This window comes from Uloborus diversus, chromosome 5 (assembly GCF_026930045.1).
Source record: "Uloborus diversus isolate 005 chromosome 5, Udiv.v.3.1, whole genome shotgun sequence".
Taxonomy (NCBI): Eukaryota; Metazoa; Arthropoda; class Arachnida; order Araneae; family Uloboridae; genus Uloborus; species Uloborus diversus.
Window position 1 is genome coordinate 28,563,551 of NC_072735.1, and position 13,573 is coordinate 28,577,123.

Here is a 13,573-nt window from a genome sequence, read left to right on the forward strand (position 1 = left end):
ATGGTTACTTTTTAGTAGGTAATACTTTCATGTAAGAATGAAAAAAAAAAAAAAGTTTTGAAATTGAGAAATATTTTTGTTCAAAAGTTACACTTTCTGGCGAATGACCTATATGAGGATATCAAAAGGAGAACATCTATATATATAAAACGCTTATGCGTGGCGCAAAACGAGCCTTTATTTCTTTCTCTCCGTTGGCAACGATCCGCTTTGTTTACGATCGGTTGTTTACAAGTGCTGCAGACTCGCTTCTAGCGTTAGATGTCTAGCGTTAGAATTTTGATTTTTGAATGAGTGTTTTCGATCACTTGAATATAATTTACAAAGAAAAGAGCAGTGTGCTTGGGAGTCTTTAGAAGAAAGATTTAAACGCTGATCGGTAAGAAATGCTGCCGATAGGATTAGGCGCGCAAACGCACGCCGTGAACCGCGAATTGCAAATCGAGTGACTTCTGTAAGTGTTTTCAAACTTATTTCCGGTAAAATCATGCACTTTACTGGAGAAAGGAGTTGAACTAACAGTGATAGTAATAAAACTGGAGAAAAATATTATTTTATTTTTAAAAAATGCTAATAATCACACTGATACTTATCCACGAATACCACTTATTTTATCCGATAGTAACGTGCCTTTTAAATTCAAACGCGAACAATTTCCTGTTAGATTAGCCTTCCTAATGACTACAAATAACGCACAGGGTCAAACTTTTGATAAAAAGTTTGACCCTGTTAGATTTGACAAAACCACTTTTCAGTCATAGACATGTCATATGTAAGGCATTCAAGAGTCATATCATTTGATTATGTCTCTGATACAATTTTCTATCGTGTTTTTGAAGGGGCTATGAAAAAAGCGTACAAATGAAAAAATGTATAATTGGTAAAGATTAATGTATATTAGACTCTCCGGTGACAATTTAAAAAACGTGTAATTGATAAAAACATATTGAAGAGAAAAGTACAAACCATGCTTCACTGTATTATGTTATTCCGCATAGACTAAATGAATTTATTGGACAATTTGCATTGCAAAACATGTCACTTAGTTTTGCAATGCATTGAAGTTAAGAACTGAACAACAATGACAAAGTAAAGCAACAAATTGAATCATGAAGACCTGAAAAGCGAAACATTTCACATACTTTTGCAATGGCATTGATGTTAAGAACTGAACCACAGTGACAAAGTAAAGCAACAAATTGAACCGTGAAACCTGATTTTACTGCTAATATGCTTTCACAAAATCATTTTGACCCTCTGCTTTATTTATAGTCATTAGGAAGGATAATCTAATGGGAAATTGTTTACGTTTGAATTTAAAAGGCACGTTGCTATTGGATGAAATAAATGGTATCCAACGTATGATAAATATTAGAGTTATATAATAATCAATAGTTTTTTTTGCTACAATAATATTCTTCTCCAGTTTTATAATTATCAGTCTTAAGTCAACCCTTTTTCTCCAGTAAGGTGCATGATTAATCCGTAAATGTGTTTGGAAACATTTGCAGAATTCTCTCGATTTGAAGACGGTGTGCATTTGTGCACCTTCGCCTATCGGTAGCATTTCTGACTAATCTGCGTTCAGATCTTTCATCTAAAGACTCCGTAGCCCACTGCTCTCTTCTTCGTAAATTATATTCAAGTGCTCTGAAGCCCAGAGGCTCAGTGGTAGCCCTTCCACGCTGCAGATTTGGGTTTGATCTTCGGGTTGGGCATGATTGATTCAGCTGTTCATTCCTTCAGTGGGTTGATAAAATGGGTAACAAGTATGCTTGGGAACTAAACCCTGGGGTTTCCGTGTTAGGCTGACCTCTTAACCGGAACATCTGCCTAGCACCCCAGAGCCCTTGGTCAGAAGGAGTGAGATGGGTAAAATAGGCCTTCGCCCTCATTAACTGTCGTGCCACTGGATTTCGTTTCTTGACTCTTAAAACACTCATTCTAACATTTTTTTTACTAAATCGCTGCTTTCAGAGAATGTCAGAAGTTGCTTGCTCTTTGTAACTGTTAGACATTTTAAAACATATATACACACATATTTTGACACTGAACATAGTATAGTTAATGACCATGAAATGTTTTGAGGAGTGTTAGCATTGTATGGTTTTTTCACTGCAATTTCTTTTGCATTAAGTAAATGTAGGAAACAAAGATTATATTATGTTTGTAATTTTAGTACAAAAATGTTCCTTTGCATACTTTTCTCAAAAGATAATGGAATTGCAAACTTTTGCTTTATAATAATCCAATGCACGAGTTGCATGTCAAAGTAATTGTCCCCTTTAAATGTATGAAAATCATAAGTGTTATGATATTCAAATAAAAAAAAACATTACCCTTTTTTTAATACAGATAAAGCTAGACTAATATTTAGTGACCGGTGAGCGAGCGTAGCGAGCTCGGATCGCGAAGCGATCCGAAGGAACTGCGTAAGCAGTTCCGGGGGTTGGCGAGCGTCAGCGAGCAGGGGGCGATAGCCCCCTAGTTATACTTTACTGCTTAAGGGCACATTTTAACCAAATTTTAACAAACTGATGACAACTATTCTAGCAATATTATCTAAAAGCAAGTTTGACAAGAAAACTGAAACCTTCCGACAAATTGATGTTTTAAACTCATTAAGAACGTTATTTTTTTTTATTCTGAAAAGAGCAACTAAATTTCGCACAAACGATATTATAGCCTTTAAAAAGTTTCTGTTGAGAGACAAAAGCTATAATTTTCTTTTTATTTGAACATAAATATTTCATATAAAACAAATAACCTCTTTTAAAGCAAATCTGCAATAAACAAGCTTATCTTTTATGTTTCGCGAAACCCTTGTTTTTACAGTGCACGCGAAAAACATAAATAGCTTTTGTTTGAATATATTATCCCCATTTAGCAAGAATTGTCTCTTTTGTTAACGGAAATATTTTTGGAGAAAGTGGCGTTTGCTTAGCATTGGAACAATGTATAAATATTTAAAACAAATTTTGCTTTTGTTTAAAAGTACGAACAGTGCTCTTTATACTTTCGACACAATCATTTTTGTGTGGAATGTTGTTTCAAGATGGTTCTCTTTATAAGCACAAAATGTTAAAAAACATATTTTTTAAAGGAAAATAGACCGCATGATTAATTAAAACTGTACGCTCATTTTTTGTTTCTTCAGGAAGCCTAATTTTTTAGAGCAAAAAATGCAGCTTTTGCTGCATAAAAGTAATGTTTGGGGGTCATTCCATAGTGACTAAAGTAAAATTCGCAGCTGATTTTCAAACTCTTTTTACTCACACCGGGAGTAAAAATGAATGTGTTTTGGTTTAATATGCAGATTTAAAATGTACAAGGTCACTATTTTTCATTTCTACCAAGAATTTGAAGAAAAATAAGCGCTGACAGGTGTTTTTTCATCAAAAAAGGCATCGTGACTAACGTAACATTTTTGCAACCCTGAGAAACAATGCTTCTGTTACGTGGCAAATTTTTCTGAAACTTACGCAGGCATATAAAATTGGCCGATATATTTGTAAGAGGTAAACAATCTATTTTTTAAAATGTACTACAGATTTGTTACAGATGAATCGTTTTTGGCCCTTAATGGTACTTTTACGAAAAACTGTGTGTGACTAACGTAACGTGACTAACGTAACCATCGAATAACGAGCAATGAATGCATATAAAAACACTTTTTATAATTAATATCTTGCTCTAATATTACTTTTACACTTTTTAGGAAACTTCTTTGTGTTGCATTATGGTTCTTTCTTTACTTTTTTTCTATATTAGTGTAAGAAATTGAATGGACGGGTTCAGTTTAATTAACTTAATTTGAATGTGCGAAGAAAAAATAAACAATTAAAAAAACTGCTTTTACAAACTGAATGACATCATTCTTGGGTTATTAAATCCAAAATATCTCTCTTTTAAAAAAATAACTTTATGCAAGTTGATAGTTTCACCGAATTCTAGTATTTTGCCGATATACTAGTTATCATTATAAGAAACTCCGTAGTACTTTTCAATGGCATATTATTTTTTAAGGTTTACTGATTCATCGAACGAATAGTGTTGCGCATGCTCTTGAATTAAAATGTAATATTGAAAAAAAAATATTCGAACGTTTTTGGAGAATGCATTTTAATTCCAGATATCACCGCAAATGTTTGAATTTCTAAATGCATTCTTGCATTTTCTGCAATATATGGCGGCAGCACTTTTTGTCACTGTATCATGATGTAACATCTTCAAATGTTTTCCAACGAGCAGCCATTACTTCATTTTAATAATTGATGGAGATGTATTTTCTAAAATATAGAGACGTTATCCTTTGTTAACACTGTATTTCTATTATCTTAATCCTTAAGCTTGGATTCTTGTGTTGAATGCACATTCAGCAGAGTACTCATTTCGCTTTACTCACCTTTTTTTCTTTTTAAATAATTCTTTAAATTGGAAGTATCTTTATAAAGACCATTAGAAAAGGATTTTTCTAAGTAAACAGAAAGTCTACAATGTAATATTACAGGTATTTTTCACCCTTTATATTTTTTAATCAATACAGAATGCCTACATATTCAAAATTGTTCATGAAAATATACATTAAATTAAATAAGTTTTAAATATTAGCAGTCATTTTTAAAATGTTACGTTAGTCACATGCAAACTCTTACGTTAGTCACAGCTCAAATGTTACGTTAGTCACACTAATTATTTTATATCTACTGATACTAAAATAAATATTTTGCACTTTTTAATTAGATATGACACAGATATAAGAAAATAAATAGTGCTGTTTGGTTCAATCATCTGGATTAGTTTTTAAGCAGAAAATAGTACATTTTTGTGACTAACGTAACGTAAATATTTTCAGTGAAATAACCAAGTTAATTAAAATACTTATCTTATAATGTATGCAAAAAGAACAGTCAATTTTATTGGGTCAACGTCTAATAATTTAGAATAAACATAGTTCTTTTAAAAATTTGCAAAATTTTTTACATTAGACAAGAAAACGTAGACGCATGTTTTTTGCACATACTAAGCCTTTTCGACAACCTCGCACGTTTAGAGCCAGAAGTAATACACCGAATGAAATTTTTGCGATCTGCTACTGGATTTATGTATTAGAAAGTATGCTGAATGAAATGAAAGGTCACAATTAACGCTTTGTGGAAAAAAAAAATTCTGAGGATGAGGTTGACATTTCTATGGAATGACCCTTTGTCATGTAGCGCAGTGACAACCCGTTACAACAAAGTTCAGGGGACCGTAAATTTTGTTCGCTGTAACGAATGTAATGGATTCCGAGCAATGTAATGGAAATTAAATCAGAACTGAAAATTTATATCATTGAAACGGGGTTTTCGTTGCATTGGCATTCGTTATAACGGGATCACACTGCATTATAATTTGCCCTGCGGATGGTTAAAGTTGTAACTCTGAAAGATCTTTCTGAACTGGTCATTGCAGATATAAAACTTTTCAGGCGGCACAATTAGTTCCATAAACTTTTTTAAATGGTTGTCAACGTTATGACAACAATTTTAAAACGTTTATGAAACGTTGAATCATTCCGTGTATTACCTGGGTTAGCACGTTGTTCTTTACAATAGTTACAGATTTGTAGAATTCATGAGTAAAGAATCAGGGAAATAGTTTTTCCAAAATATTTTTTAATTTCAACATAAATACATGTTTTATTAATTTTTACTGTTCATGTTTTACGGAATAATTGACTTTATTCTAAACAAAGCAGCTTACAGGCTCAAATTTTTTACTGTCCTTTCTGAAGGAAAAGTTTTAGTCTAAAACATCACCCTTCCTTGCATATTTTATTTTGTTAAATTTATTTTTTTTTAAAGAAAATATCCAGGTTCCAAGGGATCTTCAATCTATCTACAATATTAATGTTTCCATTTATTTCCCTTTATTTTATTTCCCTTTCAAAGCTTATACACACTATGATTTGACTAATTTTCTCTTATTTTTTACGAGTGAACCTTTTGCGTGTTCAAATTATCTGCTCTTTGTCTTATTTATTTAATTGTTATTAAAAATGGCTTGCTTTTTGTCTTTTTAATTGCCTATTTTAGCGATTTATTTGGATGTGCAGAAATAACAAAAATTGAGGCAGTGAGAAGCAAAGTGGTGTAAGAGTCACTTAGAGATAACCATTGCAAATGGCAGGCGAGCCTCTCCTCTGCCTAATGGCTAGGGCTTGTACCCGTAGCTCTTTTAGGAGCTGCTATACAGCATGACCAAGAAAATCTTTTCAATGAAAGCCTACCTAGGACCTTATCTTTAAACGCGTTTTACTCAAAACTTGAAAATGTCCCTTTACATCCCTTTGGTTCTCTCTGCGTCAATTGTCATTAAAAAATCAACCTAAAATAAAGCTGTAAAACTACACGTGCTTGTATGTAGCAATAATATTGTTACTTACATCAAAGTCATTTAATACTAAGGTAGCATTAAAAGGAAATTTTTGTGTTAAGAAATGTGGTTTGTTTTTCCTTCTTGCATTGATATCAGATAAAGTTTGTCTCCACGTAAAGTTTTCACTCTTATATAGTTTTACTAAAAACATTTTGAAACGTATGATTTTCAAATGCAGTTGTTCATACTATTTTTATTTTTAACATGTAAAAATAAAACATTAATTAAAATTAACATTACATGGACCCTATATGCGTACGGTTTTTCATATTTAGCACCTATCTTTCCTGTATTGCAGATCAAGTCTGCTAAATTTGTTCTAATTTAAATTGAAAAGCTAATTCCTTTAAAAAATACACGCAAAAGGGCTTTGTTTCATATTTACGCGCACAGATGTTATTGGTCATCATTTCACATTATTTTTAGTAATCTATCAGGCTGACACGGCATTGATATTTATTTGAGTCTTCAACGTCAAAAAGTCTTAAAATATAGGACAATTTAAACTTTAGTTGTGAAAACTGCCATAAAACTGTTCAACGCATATAATTCACATAAGAAACTTTGTTGGTTTCTCAGTGTTCCTTTTGTTTAAAAATTTTATACAGTTAGATAATTAATGAGAGGAATGAATCACATAAATTTGATTATTGGTACATTAAGTATAGCATAAAATGCTTAGATGAAGGCTAATAAAATCATTTCTATTCGTAATTTTTTTTTTTAAAGCATCAGCACAATATAGTTTATACATGCATTACAATTCTACTCATTACGACTGACATTGAAAATAAAGAAAATATATGTTACAAAGCGCGTGTAATTAAATGTTAGCAAATAAACGAGCGTAATTGAAACGTAAAAATTGTTATAAACATTATGCATTACATTTTTTTAAGTGACAATTTCACGCATGTTTTCATCTGAAAGAACATTTTCGCTTCCGGTAAAATTATTCATTTTCATCGATTTAATTTGAAAAGATATTCAAATATCACTTATTTACGTTTCAAATTAGTTCTCTTTATATCTCACAATTTGTGCCTTACACTGTTTATCAATATTCAAGCTAAAACAAAGCACAGCAAAACATTTTTATTCCATCCGTAAGCATTCCAGTTTACTAAAGCTAATTAAACATTTTTTTCAAAAGAAGAATTCACTCTTTCATCTTAAAGACATTTAATTCGAAGAAAACCTTTCTTTTAACAACTTACGTTTTAAGAAATTTGTTCCATTTTTATCTTTCTGAAATGTTAAGTAAAATATTTCAGCATGGCGCATTTTCTCTTGTCTGTATTTTCAGTAAGACATGAGAAGTGAACATCTGGATTCTTAAGAAGCGAACGTAATTATTTACATATTTTTATGTTTTCTGTGTCTAATGTTTAAAACGATATGATTGAGCATTGTTTGATGCAAAACTTCAAAAGCTACATTATTGCATGATTTTAACAATGTAAAGAGAATTGTTGAACCTGAAAATCTTTATTGTGTTACTTATGAAAAGCAAATAAATGATATTTAATTATTTCTGTACTGTTTAATACTTTATTTGTTAATTAATTCTGAATCGCTTTTTTTTGATACATTATTATCAAGTTTATTTTCTATTACAAAAGGGCAAATTCATTTTCATAGTTTATCATTTGTTTATTAAAGCACGCAACAAAAACTCGAATATGTAATGTTCTTGCTTCATTGCATTAACTTTATAAAGAATCTAGACTCTTCTTCTATATATAATGCAATAAGATTTTGATGATTATTTTTGTCAGCTGTTGACTGTGCAAAACTTGGAGCCGATTGAGTCATAAATGGATCAGGTATCAGGCCTTGAACCTTAATGGGGGCCTTATTTGGCGCACTTACCTTATACTTTAAAAATATCTCCAAATTTTTCTAATGATTCACCTGTAAAACAGACCAGGAAGGGAATTGTAACTGTATTGCAAAGGGACTCGACACGAATTTTTTCTTTTTAAGGGTTATCAAACCAAGGATGAAAAACACCATAAAAGTCCGCCGAGCTCATGAAGGTGGGTGCTTATTAAACCTGTGAGCCCGGAAGTTCCGTTGGTCAGTCCTTGAGCAGGTACCATGGGTTCAAAAGGTTGGAGGACATTCCCTTCCCCATTGGCTCTTTTTAAAATGTGAAAGTAAAGATAGCTGTTGGTGCTATACCTCTTGACGGTTAAGTCAGCTTTTGTCCAATTTAGAAGCCCAAAGTCTTGGATTAACAGCCACCGCTCTTTCTGTGGGTAGTACCAATAACTAATAAAACAACAGTACTTGTAACAAAAATAACAATATTTATAAATCATGCTGATTGTCAAATCTATTGGAATAATTCAGAAAACGCAAGATGGAATTTTCAAATCCTCCCGAATGTTTCTTTTAACAGGTTGTTCAACACCAATTTCAATCAATTTCTTACCAATCATGGATTAACTCATTCTTACTTTTTTCAAATAACACTCCTCAACTCTCCAGATTGCATCTGTGGAGAAATTCGAGACTACAAACATTTCTTTTCTATTGTAGATTTACTCAAGCCTTCCATCTTAAATTTTTCCCCTCTATTACCGACTCAAACTGGAAAACCTACTGTTTTATTGATAAAAATGCTTTTAAAAATGTTCAAAACCTTCTCAATTTTATTTACAAGCACAAATCTTTATTTTTCCCCTCATTGAAATAAAGAAAAATAAATATTTAGTGTCTGAGAATTTTAAATTTTTTGTGAACAGGTATTGTTACTTTTGTTTTCCTCTTAAACTCTTACTTTAATGAAATTAAAAAAAAAAAAAAAAAAAAAAAAAAAAAAAAAAACTGAGATGTTTTCCACCAATTTACTAAAGCCAACAATTTACTGATTATGACCATTTTACCAATTGTGACATTCTACTCATCATGATTTTGTTACTGCACCAGTATATTTTTAATCATTCTTATCTTTTATCAAGACTGTTTTTTGAAAAATATGCTGTTTCTAAAATGTTAAATAACTTTTAATCATCTTGTAATTAATTCCCCTTATCATTTATGTTTTTGACAGTAACACCATTTTCTCTTCAAAATTGTACTTAAAAAAATCATTTATTTATTTTTCTTCAAATTGCAACCTAAGCTGTTGTTATTATGTGCACAAAATGCTGATTTTGATGGTGTTACTGTATTTCATCAAAATTTCTATAAAGTCAGCTGCTGTTCCTAGTTTCTTGATTGAATGGCGTTGAAAATCACTCCACATCTCTCATAGGACAGTAAAAATAGGGGTCGGACCCAAACATAAAAATAAAAAAAAGTTTCAACCTGTTACAAATTGTTTATTATCCTTCCAGTAAGAAGACGTAAAAAGTCTCACCCCATTATGAGTCGAATTTTGGAATGGGGGGCATCTAAAAATTGCTGTTTTGGGTTTTTTGTCGGAATTTTTTAGTAAATTTCAACTGGGAACATTATGTCATACTAAATTTAAAAGCGTTAAATTAAAGGTGTTTGCCCCCCGAGAGGGATGACACAACCCACCAATGCTACAGAGTCCCCCTATCCCCGTAAAACGAAGCAGCACCCCCGAACCCCCCTCCATACATTTCATACGGAAACATTATTTTATGCTAAGTTAAAGTTAGAAATCAAGTGTGTCCATCCTCCAAGTGCGATGGCGCACCTACTCCCAAAGCTACAGCATCTCCCCCAAATAAAATAACACCCCAATCCCCCCTCTCCTTTCCATTTCAAGAAGAAGTATTATTTCATGCAAATTCAAAATGCATCATATCAGAACTGTCCACTCCAAAAATTACGCTAAACCAAGGTTGGTAAAAAAACCGGTTTTTTCAAAAAAACCAAAAACCCGTTTTTTTTGTTTAAACCAGGTTTTTTTGGTTTAAACCGGTTTTTTTATTTAAATACTATTTGCGAGAAAAACAATTAATTTTCGGAAGGTAATTAAGGTTTCATGTAATTAACAGTTATTCAATAGTCACATTATACCTAATTTCTTGATTAATTAAAGAGATAAGAACAAAATCTTGTAACTAAATTCAATAATTAAAATAGCTTTCTGCGGGGAAATATTGATTGAAATGTTTGATTTGATTAACATATTAGTATGCATGTATATATAGACCCTTTATGATACGAAATACTTCAAGAAGTGGTTGTGATGCGGGTTAAGATAAAATATAATGAAGATCCAAGAAAAAAACTTTATAAAACCAACATAATATGAATAATTATCGAATAAAGGTAAAAGTTATATTTTTAAGCATAATCTTTTCAAAAGAACAATTTTCATATTTTTTCTTTCTGATCTTACATAATGCTAATTTTTATATACACAATGTCGCAAATATTGAAGTAAAGCAAAATGTACAACAGTACATGATTGAACAGTCAAAAAATCGATTGCTGTTGTACAGACAAAGTTTTAAAAAAAAGTACTGCTCTATATTCAACTCCGTTCTTATTTTAGAAAGACTTGGAAAAGATATCGACTATCGCTAAAACAAAGTACCAAATCAAAAATACAAAAATTGGTGTAACATGGCTTAAATTACAGCTTATTTACTGGCATACATGTTGCATCCAGCATTGAAGTTTAAAAAATATTAAATGCAAACTCTTTAGAACAAATAAATGTGTAGCAAATTCTATTTCAAGAAATTTTTTTTTGCCAAAAACGTTATATATGTGAAGTATAAACCTTTTTTTAAAATTTGATTCAAAAAATATTATTTGTGTTCATCTGCAGAACAAATCTTAATTTTTACGTGCAAACAATTAAGTTAGACTGTTGATTACCTTACAAGTCAAAGTTAAAATTCCAGGAAAGTGCGGATAAATGGGCAAAATGTCACACCCCTGCAACAGGAGTGAGCAATATAATGGATTGCATCTACAATAAAAGATTCAATCCTTAGTGAATCTTAACTAATCATGCAAATTAAGCATAATGATGGAAGTTGACTGAAATCTGCTTTATGGCACATATATGAAATAAAAAATATATTAATATTTTTTTTTCGATTAAAGCTTGTAATACATTTTGAAGAAGCAACTTTGCAATTTTAGTATTTATCTCTGCAACTTAGCTAGGAACTTAGCATAAATAGAATTTTAAATTCTTCAATATGTGTGGGGAAACCTGTAAAATGGATGTAAACCTGTAAAATGGATTTTTTTTGGCTTAAAAAAAAAACATTTTTTAAAAAACCGCATGGTTTAAAAAAAAAAACCAATTGGTTTAAACCATGGTTTAAACCAACGTGGTTTAAACCAAACAACCCTGCGCTAAACTGTTTTTTTTTTCTTTTTTTACTGTATTACTTCTTTGCAGTATTTAAAATCAAAATTTTTAGTTTGCGTTATAACATGCATGCCTGAAATACGTCATCAGATTGAGATAAACCCTCCGTCAGAACTGGAGTTTTCAAATGATTTCTCCTAAGCTTGTAACAAAAAGTCTTCGTTATCAAGACCATTTTTGGAATCTAGATCGTTATCAAGACCTAGGCAAAATCGTTATTGTTGCAGCTATGTCTAACACAGTTTGTGCAACAATTGAGCACATCAGTCCACTTTCAGACTTTTCAAACATTCCCTATATCCAATGAACCCCTCAGAGCAAACACAAAATATGAAGCGCAGAAAATCTTCTAAAGCAGAAGGCTTGACTGTTGTAATTGGACGCAGATGATATTTCTGTGGTACTTTCTCCTTCTTTATACCCATCAAAAATGACACTAGCTTTCCCATACTTACAAGTGTCATATATATTGCATTGCTGGCATATTTCATAGAAGCTTGCAGATGATTACCGAAAAAAAAAACGTAATCGAGTAAGTATCTTCCATCTATTACATATATGACACCAGCTGTTTGTTCTGTGATGATGGATGGATCTTTTGCTCTTTAACTCGTACTAGAAGTGTTTTTTAATTTGTTATTCCATCTTTACTGTTCATACCATTCGACGTAAAAGATGGTTTGGGCTTACACATCTTTACAGATAGTAAGTACTCTCGTAACAGAAGCTAGAGACATAACTGCATACTTCCTTTACAAAGAAATGCCACTAAATTTTTTGCCCTTCCATATGCTTTTATGTTACTACCCCAACGTTATAGGCCACATCACAACTCACCTAATTATCAGCGGTCGATTAGTTATGGCGCACCCCTCAAGTGTGACGGAGGATGGGGGAGTACCCATCCAGAATAAAAGCTCTCAAAAAAGAAAGAAATACTCCTTGAAAAAATTGCCTTTAAAATTCCAATGACGCAATATGTGCCATGGACCCCCCCCCCCCCCCGCCTGCGAACTCCGATTAATTTGCATTTTTTTTCTATGAGAATTTATTATTTTACTATTATAGAGTGTGGTTTCTGCGACTTTTGAGTTTTTTTTTAAGTAATAGAAATTATTTTTATTTAAAAAGAGGATTATTTCTCCCCCCCCTTCCCCCAAAACCCGACCCGCAAAGTGCTTGGACTTTTTACTCCATCTTGCTGGAAGGGTAAGAAGTAATTTGCAACAGGTTTCAATTTTTTTTTGGAATGTTTGGGTTTGGTCATTTTTTGGCCTCATTTTACTGTACTATCACCAAAACCGAGAAGGTCTTGTTAGCATTCGGGGGAGAAGTGGAGGAGTTGTCTTCAGTTGTCATAAAGGTTGTAGGAACCACGCTAAATATTTCTATTGCTCAAACGAGATGGAAGAAAATTTCAGTTTTATTTATTTTTGGCTAAAATCATCATTAACTTTCAATAGTGTTTTCATTCATAAACGTATAATTTGAAGACACTAACTTAAAATATTTAAAAATCTTTTTATAGCACAAATTCACTTTTAGCATTGCAAGCACATTTTTCGAAGCTAAGAGAAATCTCAGTTCAAGAAAATGAACCAGCTATGTTCAACTCCATGTTGGGCGCTGGCATTTGTTCATAAATAAAGTAATGAACTTTTCAATACATAACGTAATAACTAATTCACAGTCCCAATAACTCGAGAAAATTTTTATATTTTCTAAATAGACCAATGGCGTGTAGGCCATTGCTTATCTTGTACATAAAATTAAAATAAATTTTTACAAATAGTACATGTTCTTTTATGCTGTTTCTGAATCCCAAAAGTTTCAAAAATG